This window comes from Lissotriton vulgaris, chromosome 2_1 (assembly GCF_964263255.1).
Source record: "Lissotriton vulgaris chromosome 2_1, aLisVul1.2, whole genome shotgun sequence".
NCBI classification, from domain to species: Eukaryota; Metazoa; Chordata; class Amphibia; order Caudata; family Salamandridae; genus Lissotriton; species Lissotriton vulgaris.
In genome coordinates this window covers 698,618,558-698,633,073 of record NC_141687.1, presented here as the reverse complement: position 1 = coordinate 698,633,073, position 14,516 = coordinate 698,618,558, and the positions used below count along the sequence as shown (strand labels likewise).

At 48.9% G+C, this 14,516-nt stretch overlaps 1 pseudogene; it reads right to left on the bottom strand.

Annotated features, from left to right (window-relative positions):
* Positions 1-8,804: 8,804 nt before the first annotated feature.
* On the bottom strand, positions 8,805-10,038 carry LOC147731002 (uncharacterized; annotated as a pseudogene).
* Positions 10,039-14,516: the final 4,478 nt, after the last annotated feature.

The following is a 14,516-nucleotide window of genomic DNA, read 5'->3' as shown; positions in this document are numbered from 1 at the left end:
AACCCCTCGCCAAATCTGGCGACGGGGTTAGCATTCCACCCTTCTAGAGGGACACGACATGTATGTAACTGTGAACCCCGGTTAAAGTTAACTCAAGCCTCAGCATCACAAAATGGATGCTGCCACCACAGACTCAAGTCTGACCTCCTGCTGCTGGGAGTCCTTCCAGCGAGGAGAGCTTGGACAAAGGGTTTCCTGTCAGGGGCGGTGCTAGCACTATCCCAGACAGGGTTTTGTGTATCCTAGTTAGGCAGGGCTGAATAGGAAGGTGACTGCAAGTGGCACCCCGGTGCTCACTGTGCATACGACGGCTTGTACCAGTTCCAGGGGCACACCAGCCCCTGAGCTGGGGAAAGTCCGGACAGGGGAGAGGGGTGTAACCACCCCCCTTCCTGGTCCCACCCATGGCAGGACCTAGTCGCGTACCAGCCCCTTTCTTTAGAATAAAGGTAGGAGCGGAGACCCTTCCAAATTAGATCATCTTTGAATCCTGAAACTACTTTCTACGAGAGGAACTCAAGACTTCTTCTCAAGATTTCTCCCTTGTGAATAAGGAGTAGTCACCCTGCAGCAGCAGGCACCAACTAAGTATCTTGCGGTTTGCTGAAACATCCTTCCTCCGGAACCAGACCGACCAGCACGACGAGACCTGGACTCCCTGCCCTTTCTGACCTCAACCTGCCTCTACAGCACAGCTGAGAACCGTGGATGCGACGAGACCAGAGGACCCGGCGATCATCAGAACCAGCACGACACTGAACCAGCACGACCCCCGAGGGACCCTCGAGTGGGTGCACTGGGGTAACAGATGCCCCAACCCCAAGCAGCACGAGCACCGAAGTCCAGCCCCCCAGTATCCACCAGATCTGCGTGGGGCCCTTTTGCTCCTGGGTTGCTGCTACGCCTTTTGCTCCTGGGTTGCTGCTACGTTGTCCGGTCACTTGCCCGTTGGCTAGTGACCCTCCAGACGACGTCCTATGTTTGTTTCACCGCTGGTCTAGCTCCTCTAGACTGGCCCTAGTCTCCTCCTGAAGGGGACCTTCCTCGGACCCTCCTGGTCCACTCAAGACGCCATTTTGTGTCGCCACGTGGGCTTGCCGTAGCCAAGGCTTGTTGCCTCCTTCACCGGATCCAGCATCGCCAGCAGCAGACATCCGACGTGGGACAGCTCGCAGACCTCCAGCCTGGTCGACATCAGCGCCCAGGTCCGTGCAGCAGCAGAATCCAGTGTCACCTCTTCGCCTGGCTGAGTGACCTCGTCCGGTGCCATCCTGGTGCCCACCTAATCACTGGCTAGGGATTCAGAACTTGGTCCCCTCTGCTTAAAGGTATCCTTCTTCACTGATCCAGTCCTTGGATCAGCCTGGGACATCTTCACTGGTTGCCTGCCAGCAACTTCCACTTCAGGCTCCTGGTTTGTCAACGAGGATTTCCGACGACACATGAACCCTATGCAGCCTCTCTAAGTGTCTAGATCCACTTTCGTGTTTGACCTACCTAGTCGGGTTCGCCCGAGAACACTGACTTTGCATTTACTAGCATCCATAGACTTTGTCCCGCATTACGCGTGAGAGTTTCCACTCTGCACACGATGTCCCTAGGCCTCCTGCTTCTAATCTAAGGGTTCAGCATTGTAGGTCCAGCGGTTCTAAAGCCTCTGAGAGTAGTACTTACCTGCTAGTAATTTCGCATTCCACTTTTGTAGTGTATGGTTTTTCGTGCCCCTCGGGCATTTGTGTAAATTGTGCGACTTTCAGTATTTCTTTAAGAGTTTTGTATTGTGCTTAGCGCCCTGTCCTCATAAAGAGTCCAGGGTTGTTGTGTTATAAATAAATATCCTTTTATTTTCATAACAACTTGTGTGGTGTCCTTTCACTTGGTGTTCAAGGGGTATATGTGATGGTATAACAGCTGGATTAACACGCCCTCTAGAGTTTAGCCTAAAGACTGCTCTTGTCCATGCTACTAGGGTAGCTGGTCTATAAGGTTGAATTACAACCAATCATCAATAAGGGTCGTTTGGTATGATACATAGTGATCACTAGAATAGTGAGCACTGCATATCAGGCCAACTTCTTACAGAAGGGGTCTTGGATGGAAAGAGCCTGCAGTTCACTGACCCTCCTTGCTGATGTAAGCGCCAGGAGGAGAGCCGTCTTCCACAAAATTTATTTAATGTCTGCCCTGAGAATGGGTTCAAAAGGGTGTTTCATTAGTTGGTTAAGAACCAAATTTAGATGCCACGTTGGAGGGATCATCCGTGGTCGAGGAAAAGATCTATAGAGACCTTTATGGAATTGTTTTATTAGTCTACTAGACCAGAGAGAGGGCCCATTTGATGTTCTTTTAAACCTTGATATCGCCGCCAAATGTACCCTTATGGAAGAGTGTGCCAGGCCCGACTGTGCCAGATGTAGCAGGTAGGGCAATATTTGTTCTGGAGAGGTGGCAAAGGGACGTAGACCCTTGTCCACACACCAGATGCTAAAGCGTTTCCACTTCAGGGAATAAGTCTTGTTAGTGCTTTCCGCTCTTGCCTTGGCTAGGATATCGTTACAATACTGCAGGATGTTTAAGTTGCTGAATTCTCGGTACTCAGGAGCCAAGCCGATAACCTGAGAGATTTCAGATCCGGATGTTGAACCTGCTTGTTGCTCATCGTGAGCAGAGATGGATGCTGACGTAGATGGATCGGCGGCTGCAGTGAGAGGCGATGAAGGTCTGTGAACCAGTGTTGCCTCGGCCAGAATGGGGATATCAGAATTAAAGTGCAAGGCTCCGCCTTCATCTTTCTGAGGACTCTGGGAATCATTGGAAATGGCGGAAATGCGTACGTAAAGACGTTGCGCCATGCGATGGAAAATGCATTCCCGAGAGACCTTGATTGGGGATGCCAACTTGCGAAGCTTTGGCATTTGGTGTTCTCCCTGGTCGCAAATAGGTTGATTTGCGGCGTTCCTCACCTTGAGTAGATTTGAACGGTGGTCGTCATGTCCAGCTCCCATTCGTGCGACAAAGACCTCTGTCTGCTTAGTGCGTCTGCTATGACATTGTCCTTGCCTGGGACGTACTCCACCCCCAACAAAACGTTGTGGAGAATGAGCCACTTCCAGATCTTTAGCGATTCGCGAAAGAGTGTGAGCGAACGTGTCCCTCCCTGTTTGTTCATGTAGTGCATCGTCGTAGTGTTGTCGGTCCTGACGAGCACTAGGGAGTTCTTGATCCTTGGCAAGAAAGACTGCAAGGCTACGAAGAATGCCCTCTGCTCCAGCAGGTTGATATGGAGCTGTGTCTCCGGTTCTGACTGTGAGAAGTTGGCTTGATATATAGTGCTCACTATTCTAGTGATCACTGTGTATCATACCAAACGACCGTTATTGATGATTGGTTGTAAGTCAACCTTATAGACCAGCTATCCTAGTAGCGTGGACAAAAGCAGTCTTTAGGCTAAATTCTAGAGGGCGTGTTAAGCCAGCTGTTTTACCGTCACATATACCCCTTGAACACCAAGTGAAAGGACACCACACAAGTTGTTATGAAAATAAAAGGATATTTATTTATAACAAGTCTACCCTGATCTCTTTATGAGTCAGGGACCTAAGCACACAACAAAACTCTTACGAAAATACTTCAAGTTGCACAATTTACACAAATTCCCGAGGGGCACGAAAAACCATATACACTACAAGTGGAATGCGAAATACCAGCAGGTAAGTAACAAGATCCAGAGGCTTCAGGATCGCTAGGACTACACTACTGAACCCTAAGGTTAGGAGCAGGAGGCCTAGGGAGATTGGGTGCAGAGTGTGCACTCTCACGCGGGATGCGGGACAAAGTCTATGGAGGCTAGTATTTCTAAAGTCACTGTTTTCGGATGAATCTGACTAGGTAGACTCAAAACGAAAAAGGATCTGGACACTTAGATAGTGAACCTACGTTGGAGCACCGAAATGCTCGGGTTACCTAGCCCAGGGACTGCGGCTGCATAGGGTTCAAAAGACGTCGGGAATCCTCGTTGGAGTCTATGGAGCCTGAAAGAAGAAGTTGCTGGCAGGCGACCAGTGAAGATGTTCGAAGTGATCCAAGCCTGGATCGGTGATGGAGACGACCTGAAAGCAGAGGGGACTCAGTTCTTAATCACTAGCCAGTGATTGTGTGGGCACCAGGATGGCACCGGATGAAGTCACCTCGACCAGGTGAGTGGGCGACGCGGGACTCTGTAGTCACACGGGCTAGGAGGCGTTGTCGGCGACCAGGCTGGAGGTGCGAGCTGTCCCACGCAGGTCTCTGCTGTCGGCGATGCTGGACCCAAGATGGGGGCAACAAACCTTGGCAAAGGCAAGCCCACGCGGAGGAGTCAAGATGGAGTGGACCAGGAGGGTCTGGGGTGCTCCTCTTTTGGAAGGGAGCAAGGGCCAGTCTGGAGCAACCAGACCAGCGGTGAAATCGTCGTGGTACGTCGTCAGGAAGGCCACTAGCCAACGGGCAAGTGACCAGACAACGCGGTGAGCAGCAAAGAGCAGAAGGGCCCCACGCAGATCTCGTGGATGCTGGGGGGCTGGACTTCGGTGCTGGAGCTGCTCAGGGTTGGGGCTTCTCAAACCCCAAAGCACTCACTCGAGGATCCCTTGGCGGTCTTGCTGGTTAAGCGTCGTGCAGTTTCAGAAGATGGCCGGTCCCTCAGGTCTCGTCACACCCACGAATCTCAGCTGGGCTGATGATGTAGGTAGTGATTGAGATGCCAGGGAATCCGGGTCTCGTCGAGCTGGGCAGTCTTGATCCGGAGGATGGACTTACAGCAAACCGCGATGCTTAGATGGTGCCTGCGGGTGCATGGTGGCTACTCCTTAGCCACAAGGGAGAGTCTTCAGAAAGTATCAAGAGTTCCTTTCGTGGAAAGTAGTTCAAGATTCAGAATTATCTAATTTGGGAAGGGGGCCCGCTCCTACCTTTATTCTAAAAAAAGGGGCTGGCACGCGACTAGGTCCTGCCCATGGGTGGGACCAGGAGGGGGGTGGTTACACCCCTCTCCCTTGTCCGGACTTTCCCCAGCTCAGGGGCTGGTGTGCCCCTGGAACTGGTTCAAGCCAGCATATGCACAGTGAGCACCGGGGTGCCACTTGCAGTCACCTTCCTCTCAGCCCTGCCTACCTGGGATACACAAAACCCTGTCTGGGATGGTGCTAGCACCGCCCCTGACAGGAAACCCTTTGTCCAAGCTCTCCTCGCTGGAAGGACTCCCAGCAGCAGGAGGTCAGACTTGTGTCTGTGGTGGCAGCATCCATTTTGTGATGCTGAGGCTTGAGTTAACTTTAACCGGGGTTCACAGTTACATACATGTCGTGTCCCTCTAGAAGGGTGGAATGCTAACCCCGTCGCCAGAATTGGCGAGGGGTTAGTATTCCAATTCGTATGACACCTTACTCGACATGTTTTGATAAAGCGATACCAAAGATAGCAAATAACCGCAAGGATTATAATGCACTGACGAGTATATGGTACGCGTTATCATAGAACAGTAATTAGGACTTGGTTCCGCAAGCTGCAGACGGGCTCATCTCATGCCAGAGCACCATCTCACATGATTCCATGCACTCTGCCTTCAGGATTGTTAAGGCCTGCCATAGGAGTGACCGATAGGAATCTATGTGTCCATTTTTAGGGTTAGATATAGGTATACTATATCTACAGCAAAGGGTGATTACACCACTTTGCCCTAGCTGTCGTGCAGCCAGTTGTGTCAGATTTAGATGGCCAGCCAGGGGTGGCATAATACATGCTGCAGCCCCTGGTAGGCCCCTGGTACACCTATGCCCTGAGTTACAGGGTCTGATAAGGTGGCCCAGTACCAATTGGTTAATGCACCTAAGGTACACGTGTCAATTTAGTGAAAGAACAGCAAGGCTGTGAGTCTGATTAGCCGGCCACAGCCAGAGAAGTCGTAAACCAGTGAAGCAAAAAGCAAAAATCTGGGGTGATCATAGGATTGCAGACCCTACTCTCCTACATGCTTGATTAAGCCTTAAGCTTTAGGCACGGAGACTTTCTCTGTTACGCCTTTAGGGGGTACTCCTCCATTTGTTTTGTTTTAATCTATGAAAGACACCCATAATACTGGATAACTGGACGCCCTTTGTGGAAACGTCCATAAGCTATGAACAGTTGATCAGCTTTACGAAAAGGGGCTGTTCTGCTGATGTAAAACTTTAAGCACCTCTTAATGTCCAAGGAGTGCAAACGCTGCTCCGCTGGAGACTGTGGATTAGGAAAGAAAGTCTTCAGGAAAACAGGTTTGTTAATGTTGAAATCTGAAGGCACCTTAGGCAGGAATGTGGGATTAGTATGAAGCACTACACAGTCAGGTTGAAACGGAGGACTTATATTGAAGGCATGGATATCACTTACGCAACGAGAAGATGTCAGCGCAAGGAGAAGTGCAACCTTCCAAGTGAGAAACTTCAAGTCTGCCTTGTGTATAGGTTCGAAAGGTGCTTTCATAAGTTGTGACAACACTATGTTGAGGTGCCAAGTAGGAGGAGGAGGAGGGCTGATCGGTGAGAACTTGCGATATAATCCTTTGAAAAATTGACGTATAATTCTGGAAGAACCAAGGGAAGTGACCCCATCCTGACGAAAGCGGGAAATTGCCGCCAGAAAAACTCTCAAAGTTGAATGCGAGAGTCCAGACTGAGCAAGTTGCAAAAAGAATGGAAGGAGCTGCGCAGGCGTGGAATGAATGGGATGGATCCCAGCAGCTGCGCACCAATGGCAGAATCTCTTCCATTTAAGTTTATAGGTTTTAACAGTTGACAGAGCTCTAGCCTGAGCGAGAATGTCTCTACAGTCTGGTGGGATGGCTAGGTGAGCAAATTCAAGGTGCTCAGGTTCCAAGTTGACAAATTCAAAGAGGAGGGGTCTGGATGGCAAGTCTGATCCCTGTCCATCGTTAAAAGGTCCACTCGAGGACGAAGACGGATGCGTTCGCACTGGGATAGAAGGAGTAGCTCTGAAAACCACGCCTGACGAGGCGACCTGGGGGCGATCAGAAGAATGTGGCAAGGCTGTCTCCGCATTTTCCACAATACCCGAGGCACCAGAGGGATTGGAGGCAAAGCGTAAGCAAAGAGATTATACCAGTTCATCAAAAGGGCATTGCCCTGTGATCCTCGGTGAGGATGCCAGCTTGCATAAAATTGGCATTTCCGGTTCTGTGGTGTGGCAAAGAGTTCCAGCGGTGGATGCCCCAATCTCCGAAAAATCAGTTCGAGTGATTGATGGTGCAACTCCCACTCCTGGGTCGATGACGTGGACCTGCTGAGGGAATCCGCTAGGATGTAGGAAACCCCTGGTAGATGGACTGCAGTGAGAGTGACTTGATGACTTAGAGCCCAGTCCCAGACCGTCTGTGCCAGCTGCGACAAGATTGGAGACTTTGTTCCGCCCTGCTTGTTTATATAATGCATGCTGGTTGTGTTGTCCGTCTGAATAAGGACTGACTCTCCTTGGATCAAGAGATGAAATGACTTGAGTGCCAGAAAAATGGCCATCAGCTCCAGCCTGTTGATGTTCCAGGCTCTCTGAGGCAAAGTCCACTTGCCCATTATGGACAGGCCTTGAAGATGAGCACCCCATCCCTCCAACGAGGCGTCCGTCTTCATACTCAGTTCCGGAGTGATGGAAAGGAAGGATGACCCGGTCGACAGATTGGATGGTCGCGCCCACAATTTGAGGGCCGCTTTCATGCGGGCGGTGACACAGACTATGTCGTTGAAGTAAACGGTGACCTGGTGCCACTGTCCATCCAGTTCCTCTTGAATGGGACGTGTCCGTAATCTGCAATTGGGGATTAATGCAATGCACGATGACGATATTCCCAGAAATGATTTTAATAGTCGGACAGAAACGGACTGTCTTGCGGGCAAGAGAGACACCAATTGAAGAATCTTTTGTTGTCGCTCCTGAGACACAAATGCTTTTGCAAGAGCCGTATTTAACGTGGCCCCTAAAAAGTTCTTGCAGGTTGCTGGATGCAATTGGGACATGGCCATGTTGATGGATAGACCGAGGGAGCGAAACACCTCCTGACAAAGGCGAGTGTCCTGAAGCAGCTGTGTACGAAACTGAGATTTTAGAAGACAGTCGTCCAGGTAAGGAAAAATCTGTACACCCTGAAGACGTAGATAAGCTACCACAGGAGCCAACACCTTCGTAAAGACGCAAGGGGCTGAACTTAGGCCGAAAGGCAATACTTTGAACTGGAAATCCCTCTGTCCCACTCGGAAACGTAAAAACGTCCGATGTCGCGGTAGAATAGGGACATGGAAGTAGGCGTCTTGGAGGTCGATAGTTGCCATGAAATCCCACACAGAGTAGCCGTAAGATCTCCACCAGCGTTAAAATGCGGAAGGATTGGCACTTGAGATATTTGTTGAGTGCTCGTAAATCCAGTATCGGCCTCCAATCCAGCGTCTTCTTCATGACAAGGAAAAAACGGGAATAAAATCCCATACCCCGTTGAGACTTTGGTACCACTTCGACGGCACCCTTCTGTATCATAAGACGAACTTGATGTAATAGTTCCCTTATGTGTGCTAGTGGCGGGCCGGAAGGTGGGGTGGGCGGAGGAAATTTGACGAACTCCAGAGCATGGCCTTTCTCTACGATGTCCAAAACCCAACGGTCCGAAGTGATGGAGGACCATTGAGAACAAAACAGGAAGATTCGACCTCCAACTTTTTGGGGTAAAGGCAAGTCATTGTCGCTTGGGAGCAGATCCCCTGTGAGAAGATTTCCCCCTATAGGTTTTAGAAGACTGTTGTTGGGAAGACTACTGCTGGTTGTTTTGAATAGCGTTGTTTGCCTTGGTTGTAGGAACGGTATTGAGTGTTTCCACCTCGAAAAGTAGATGAGGTGCCGCGTCCACGTTCACCCCGAAAGGGCTGTTCCTGAAATTGCAAAGTTCCTAGAGAGCGAGCAGTGTCCGTATCTTTTTTAATGGACTGTAAAGCTTTATCAACATGAGCCCCAAACAAAGACTCGCCGTCATACGGCATGTCCAGGATCTTTGCTTGTACTTCCTATCGGAAAGATGTGGAACGCAACCAACCTTGCCTACGTAGAACAGCCGCTACAGCGAGCTGCCGAAAACCAGTGCAGGCGATGTCAACGGCACAATCAATTATCTCCTCCGATGTTTTCTCCCCTTCTTGGAGATGTTGCAAAGCCTCCGCCTTTGAAGCATCCGGAACTAAGGCCACATAAGCTGTCATGTCCGCCCATATTTGGCGGTCGTAACGCCCCAAAATGGCCAAAGCATTGGCCGCTCTCACTGTGGTGGAAGCCATCGTAGAAAACTTGCGGCCTATAGCATCCATGTGACGACCTTCGCGATCTGGTGGTGCAGTAACAGCCGATGCAGGATTCCGTGAACGACGCTGAGCTGCTTGTGTAACCACTGAATCGGGCTTTGGCTGTCCAATGAGGCATGCTGGAGTGCCAACAGGTGCCTTGTATTTCTTTTCCAACCTGGGCATCTGAGCCGGAAGTGTATTAGGAGTCTGCATCAATTTTACTCCTTCGGCCCAAATAAAGTCAATTATAGGCACAGTATGGACTTGTTTGAATGGCTGGTTTTTTAAGTCATAAAGAAAACAATCCTCTTCTCTTTGGACTCTAGGCAATTTGAAGCGCTGAGCTTCCCTATCCATTAACTGATGGAAACTCGCAATATCTACAGGAGGAGAATCCCCTGGTGTGGCCGGAGATGGGGACGGTGTCTGAACTTGGTAATTACCCCACTCCGCCATATCGTAATTCTCATCATCGTCATGAACCTCACCATCTTCGTGGTCAGGAGAAATCTCATCCTCATCGTCGGCATACACCGTCGCATGTATCCGAACAGATGTTTGAACTTGAGGAGCAGAAGTAGGCAGAGGTGCCAAAGGAGCCGGAGCCGGTATAGTAACCGGTTGCAGAATAGCAGGGGCTGCAGGCACTTGTGGAGGACGGAAAACGTCTGTTGTAGTCGTCCAACATATGTTGAAGATTAGAAATAAGCGACAAGGGTAGCGTCGCGGTAGGAGCCTGAACCGGCGTAGTGTCCTGCTGGAAATATTGGTCCTCCTCATCGTTACTGTAATCTTGGCATTTGATGACCAAATCAGATGGACTACGTTCTGCTCTAAATGATTCGTAAACATCTTCTTCAGAGTCTTGCTCAGAGTCTGTGGCAAACAAAGGCGAGGGAGGTTGCGGTTCACTGTAGATGGAAATCTGGTCCACAGGCACCTTGCGGCGTTGGTAAAGAGATTGAACATCGGCAGAGTCAGTGGACGACAATGAGAACATTGGCAGAGAGGCAAAAGTAGAAGAAGTCGTCGATGGAGCCACACTGGCAGCATCCGGTATAGTCGATGGTATCGCCGTCGACGGTAATGGCGTCGACGTTGCCTTCGTCCACGGAGTCTACGACGAAGATGACTTCTTTTTCGTCGACGGAACAGTCGTCGACGGTGTGGTCGTCGACGTTGCGGTCGTCGACGGTGCGGACGTCGACGGTGCGGTCGTCGACGAGGCTGTCGACGAATGTGATTTCTTCACACCTTTCGTCGACAATGACTTGGTCGTCGACGACGATGCAATCGGAATGATAGACGGCACAGTCTTGAAACTAAGTGTTACCTTCGTCGACGAGACAGACGTCGACGATCCAGAAGCAAACGTCGTCGTCACCGTCGAAGATCCGGAGACTGCAGATTTCGTCGTCAGAACGACTGTCGACGGTCCTGTCGACGCAGAAGCATGTTTTTTCACAAAAACATGAGCAGAAGATACAGTAGATGCCTGAGAGCCAGGTCTCGTGGGCGTGGACGTCATAGGTAGAGGTGAAGACACCGCAGGGGCCAAAGAGACATCTTACTCTTCTTGATGAAAGGTGAGGGCAACTCTTGCACACTACTACGTTTAGATACTGCTTGGGAACGACCAGAAGTAAAACTTTCGGCATCAGAAAGTACACCATCCTTGTCCTTGAGTCTCTGAAGCCATAAGAGAAGGCGGCCTTCCCTGTCCTTTAGAGTTTTTGTGGAGAAAGTTCTACAGAACTTACATTTTCCCACTTCATGGTCGGGGTAAAGACAGTAAATACACTTACTGTGTGGATCTTCTGAATAAAGACGCAGCTTCTCACAAGAAGAGCAAGATCTGAAGAGAGACTTCTAACTTGTAGACATTTTGAAAAGCCCTGGAAAAACTGAAGAAACTGAGAAAACTGAGCAGAGCTCAGGAAGACTCCCTTACACACGACGTGCGGTAGAAAATCTGAGGTGTTGAGCTCTGAGGAGAAGGTTCTGGAGGACTGCTGGCGCCTTATTGGCTACAGTTTGGACCAACATAATGACAGGAATAGGCTACAAGTGTTTTTTCTCTATTCATGGATTCCCATGAGAAATTAGGTCTAGGCATTTACTGCCTGTTTTCTAATATGCATTTCATGTGTTATGTTTTACATTTACATATTATTAGTATGTTGTTGCTATTTTATTTACTGTGGGACTCCCACTCCGACAACGGGGAATATTCAAGCATGTGAATCTATGAAAGACACCCTAATACTGGAGAACTCACTTTCCTTCCATAGGTTAACATTGACTGGTTTTCACTTGAAATTTCTTCTGTTTTGAAACTTAAAAATATTCATCTAAAATCAGCCATATAACGAATTCCGAATTACACACCTGTGATCAGGAGAGAGGCCAGTACTGTACCTTTCAGCCAAGTACTGACCCTTAAAAGTAATCATAACTGTACTTACTAGTAACCTGAATTTTCTTCCATAGGAAACCATTGACTGATTTTCTGTGAAATATCTTCTAAGTTTCGATTTTTGCAAACTACAAATATTCTTTAAAAATCGTACCAAATACCAAAATGTAATTACTTACCTGTCTTAGGTAGAGATCCCAGTGCTGAACTTTGGAGTCCAGTACTGGATTACAAAAGTAACAAGAACCTACTTTACCTGTGACTTGAATTTCCTCCTGTAGGATAACATTGCTTGGTTTTCACTGAAAAGTTTCGAAGTGTCAACTTTGAAAATACATTTATATTCTTTAAAAATCACAACTGTAACCAAAACGCTTTTACTTAACTGTTTACAGCTTAGGTTCTGGGACTGAATTCAGTATCCAGTCCTGAGGTTCAAAAAGGAATCCTTAAAGTAATCAAAAGCATTCATGTAGAAAAACCCAATGAGCTCAATGTTAAATTGTGTTTGAAATTGTGTTGCCTATTGCAACCACTGTAGCAATTGTACTTACAAAGTCTACTGCCTTTTTGCAAAGTAATTACCTAAAGTCACTCATACTGAGAAAAGTATACTTTGACTGTGGGTTCTAAAATAAAACAACTATATATTTTGATATAAAACAATTGTCTTAGAGTTCAGTTCTTGAGTGTGGGAATTATTTTGCTCACTGAGTGTGTGCAACAAATGCTTTACACTGTCCTCTGGTACTGCCTTACCGCTCGACCAAGCTACCACTTGAGAGTAAGGTTATATCTAACTTTAACCTCTGTCATACCTCTGGAGACAGGGTACTCTTACTTTGGTCCAGTATATATAGAGACACTTTCTTACATTGACTCACTGCTGTTTCCCTATCACTAGGTGGACACCCTTCCTGTGCAGTCGGGAGATGCCGGCGGGAAGTGGAACCTCACTTACCACACTGAATGGAACGTTTCCAGTTTCTTGAACAGTGTTGAAGTCACGTCATGAACCAATCTGAAGTGTATACCATGGAATTAACCAAAGTTGCTATTAATCTCATGAATATAACTGGTAATACCCTATCATGGGCACTCTGTTAGTTAAAACCCAAGATAAAGTGTTGCATGGCTATAAGCCACTCTTTTTCAGACTTTAGGACTATGTTTGAATGGAAGTATATTCGGCAATTCATCTGCAATGTACTTATGGATCTGAAACAAGAAGCATGAGACTTTCTCAGTTAGATCAACCACTTTCAAAGTCTTACAGTTATGACTAAATGGCAAAATGATGTCCACGTATCCATGTTCTACCAAAATCTTGAAAAGGACTAAAATATTTTATGTGTCAAATATATCTTATCACCAGCAGACACAGCTTTCCATATCCCCTTATTGTAGCAATTAGAGGATAGACTAGAGCCCATAAAGTGAGAGACGTTACATTTGTTCTGCAAAGAGAAATTGTTGGAAATGGGGGTTCTGGTTGGCTAAGGTATGCACCTGAGCCAGGCAGACGCCAACACTCTTGTTAGGTGTGACGAGGGTGATGCGGACGACGACATAAGAAACATTGACCTTTTGCCTTTCTTCAAACAGCACCCCGAGAACTGGAAGGTAGACGAGGTTGTCACTCCGGGACTCGAGTACAACCACCCTGAGGAACACTGCTACTTTAATTGGGCGGATCCCGGGGCTAGCCCCGCCCACAAACACAAGGTAAAAGCCTGCGAGACCCACTCACAGGTGTGTTCATCACCCGGAGGCGGAGGAGGAGTTTGGAGTAGCGAGGAGTGCGACGGCGAGGAGTGGAGGACTGGAGGTTGGAAAGGCGAGGAGTCAGTCGGCGAGGAGCAGAGGAGAAGAGGACATCGGAGGCGAGCCAGGAGACAAGGCAAGAGGAGGAAGATCGGAGGCAGCGAGCGGGGACGACGGAGGCGTCAGGACCATCAAGACGAAAGAGGAGTGGATCGGAGGAGAGACTGGAGGGAGAGCAGACGACTGCAGCGACAAGCCAGGAGGCCTACGAGAAGGCGCTTCGCCCAGCCACACTTCAAGCGAAGTGTGGCTCTCGCAGGTACGGTCACGCTTTGCGGGCTGTGCGGGACGTAAGTGGGCTAAACCTCCTTGAGGCGTTCACCCGAGTCTCCAGTACACTAGCCTTACCCCATCACGGCATTGCCATTCACTTTTGTTTAGAGGGTTGTTACTGCGCACGTGTGTCCCTCACTCCTGTTCCCTGAAACACTGAACAATCTGTTGAATACCGTACTAAGACCTGTCCCGTTTTCCTCCTTCACTACCCCTATCTGAACACCGAGCTGGAAGAAGACGAGCCTACCGTCTGGACCGCAAGTCCCAGAAGACACCGGGATAGAAGAGGAACCGGAGCAGAATCGGACAGTGACCTCCCCCTACCCTATTACCGGAGTGTAATACAGCGAAGAAAAGTGTTCAAGTCAATAAAACCCGCGTTACCCACAGTTCCTGTGTCAGTGAGTCTGTTCCACAAGTGGTGGAGAATGCGGGCACGCCGATAGCCGTCTGTAATACAAAGATGGAAGAACTACTGCAAGTACTGATTAAAGGACAAGAGAGGTTGGGATGGGCAGTGGAACAACAACTCGCCTCTGCACAAGCCGACAGGGAGACGTACCGAACTTCCGTCTCCACCCAAATCGAGGGGCTGTTGAAGGCAATCATTGACCCCGCCAGCAATCCACCAAGAGAAGCCAGACCGCCAA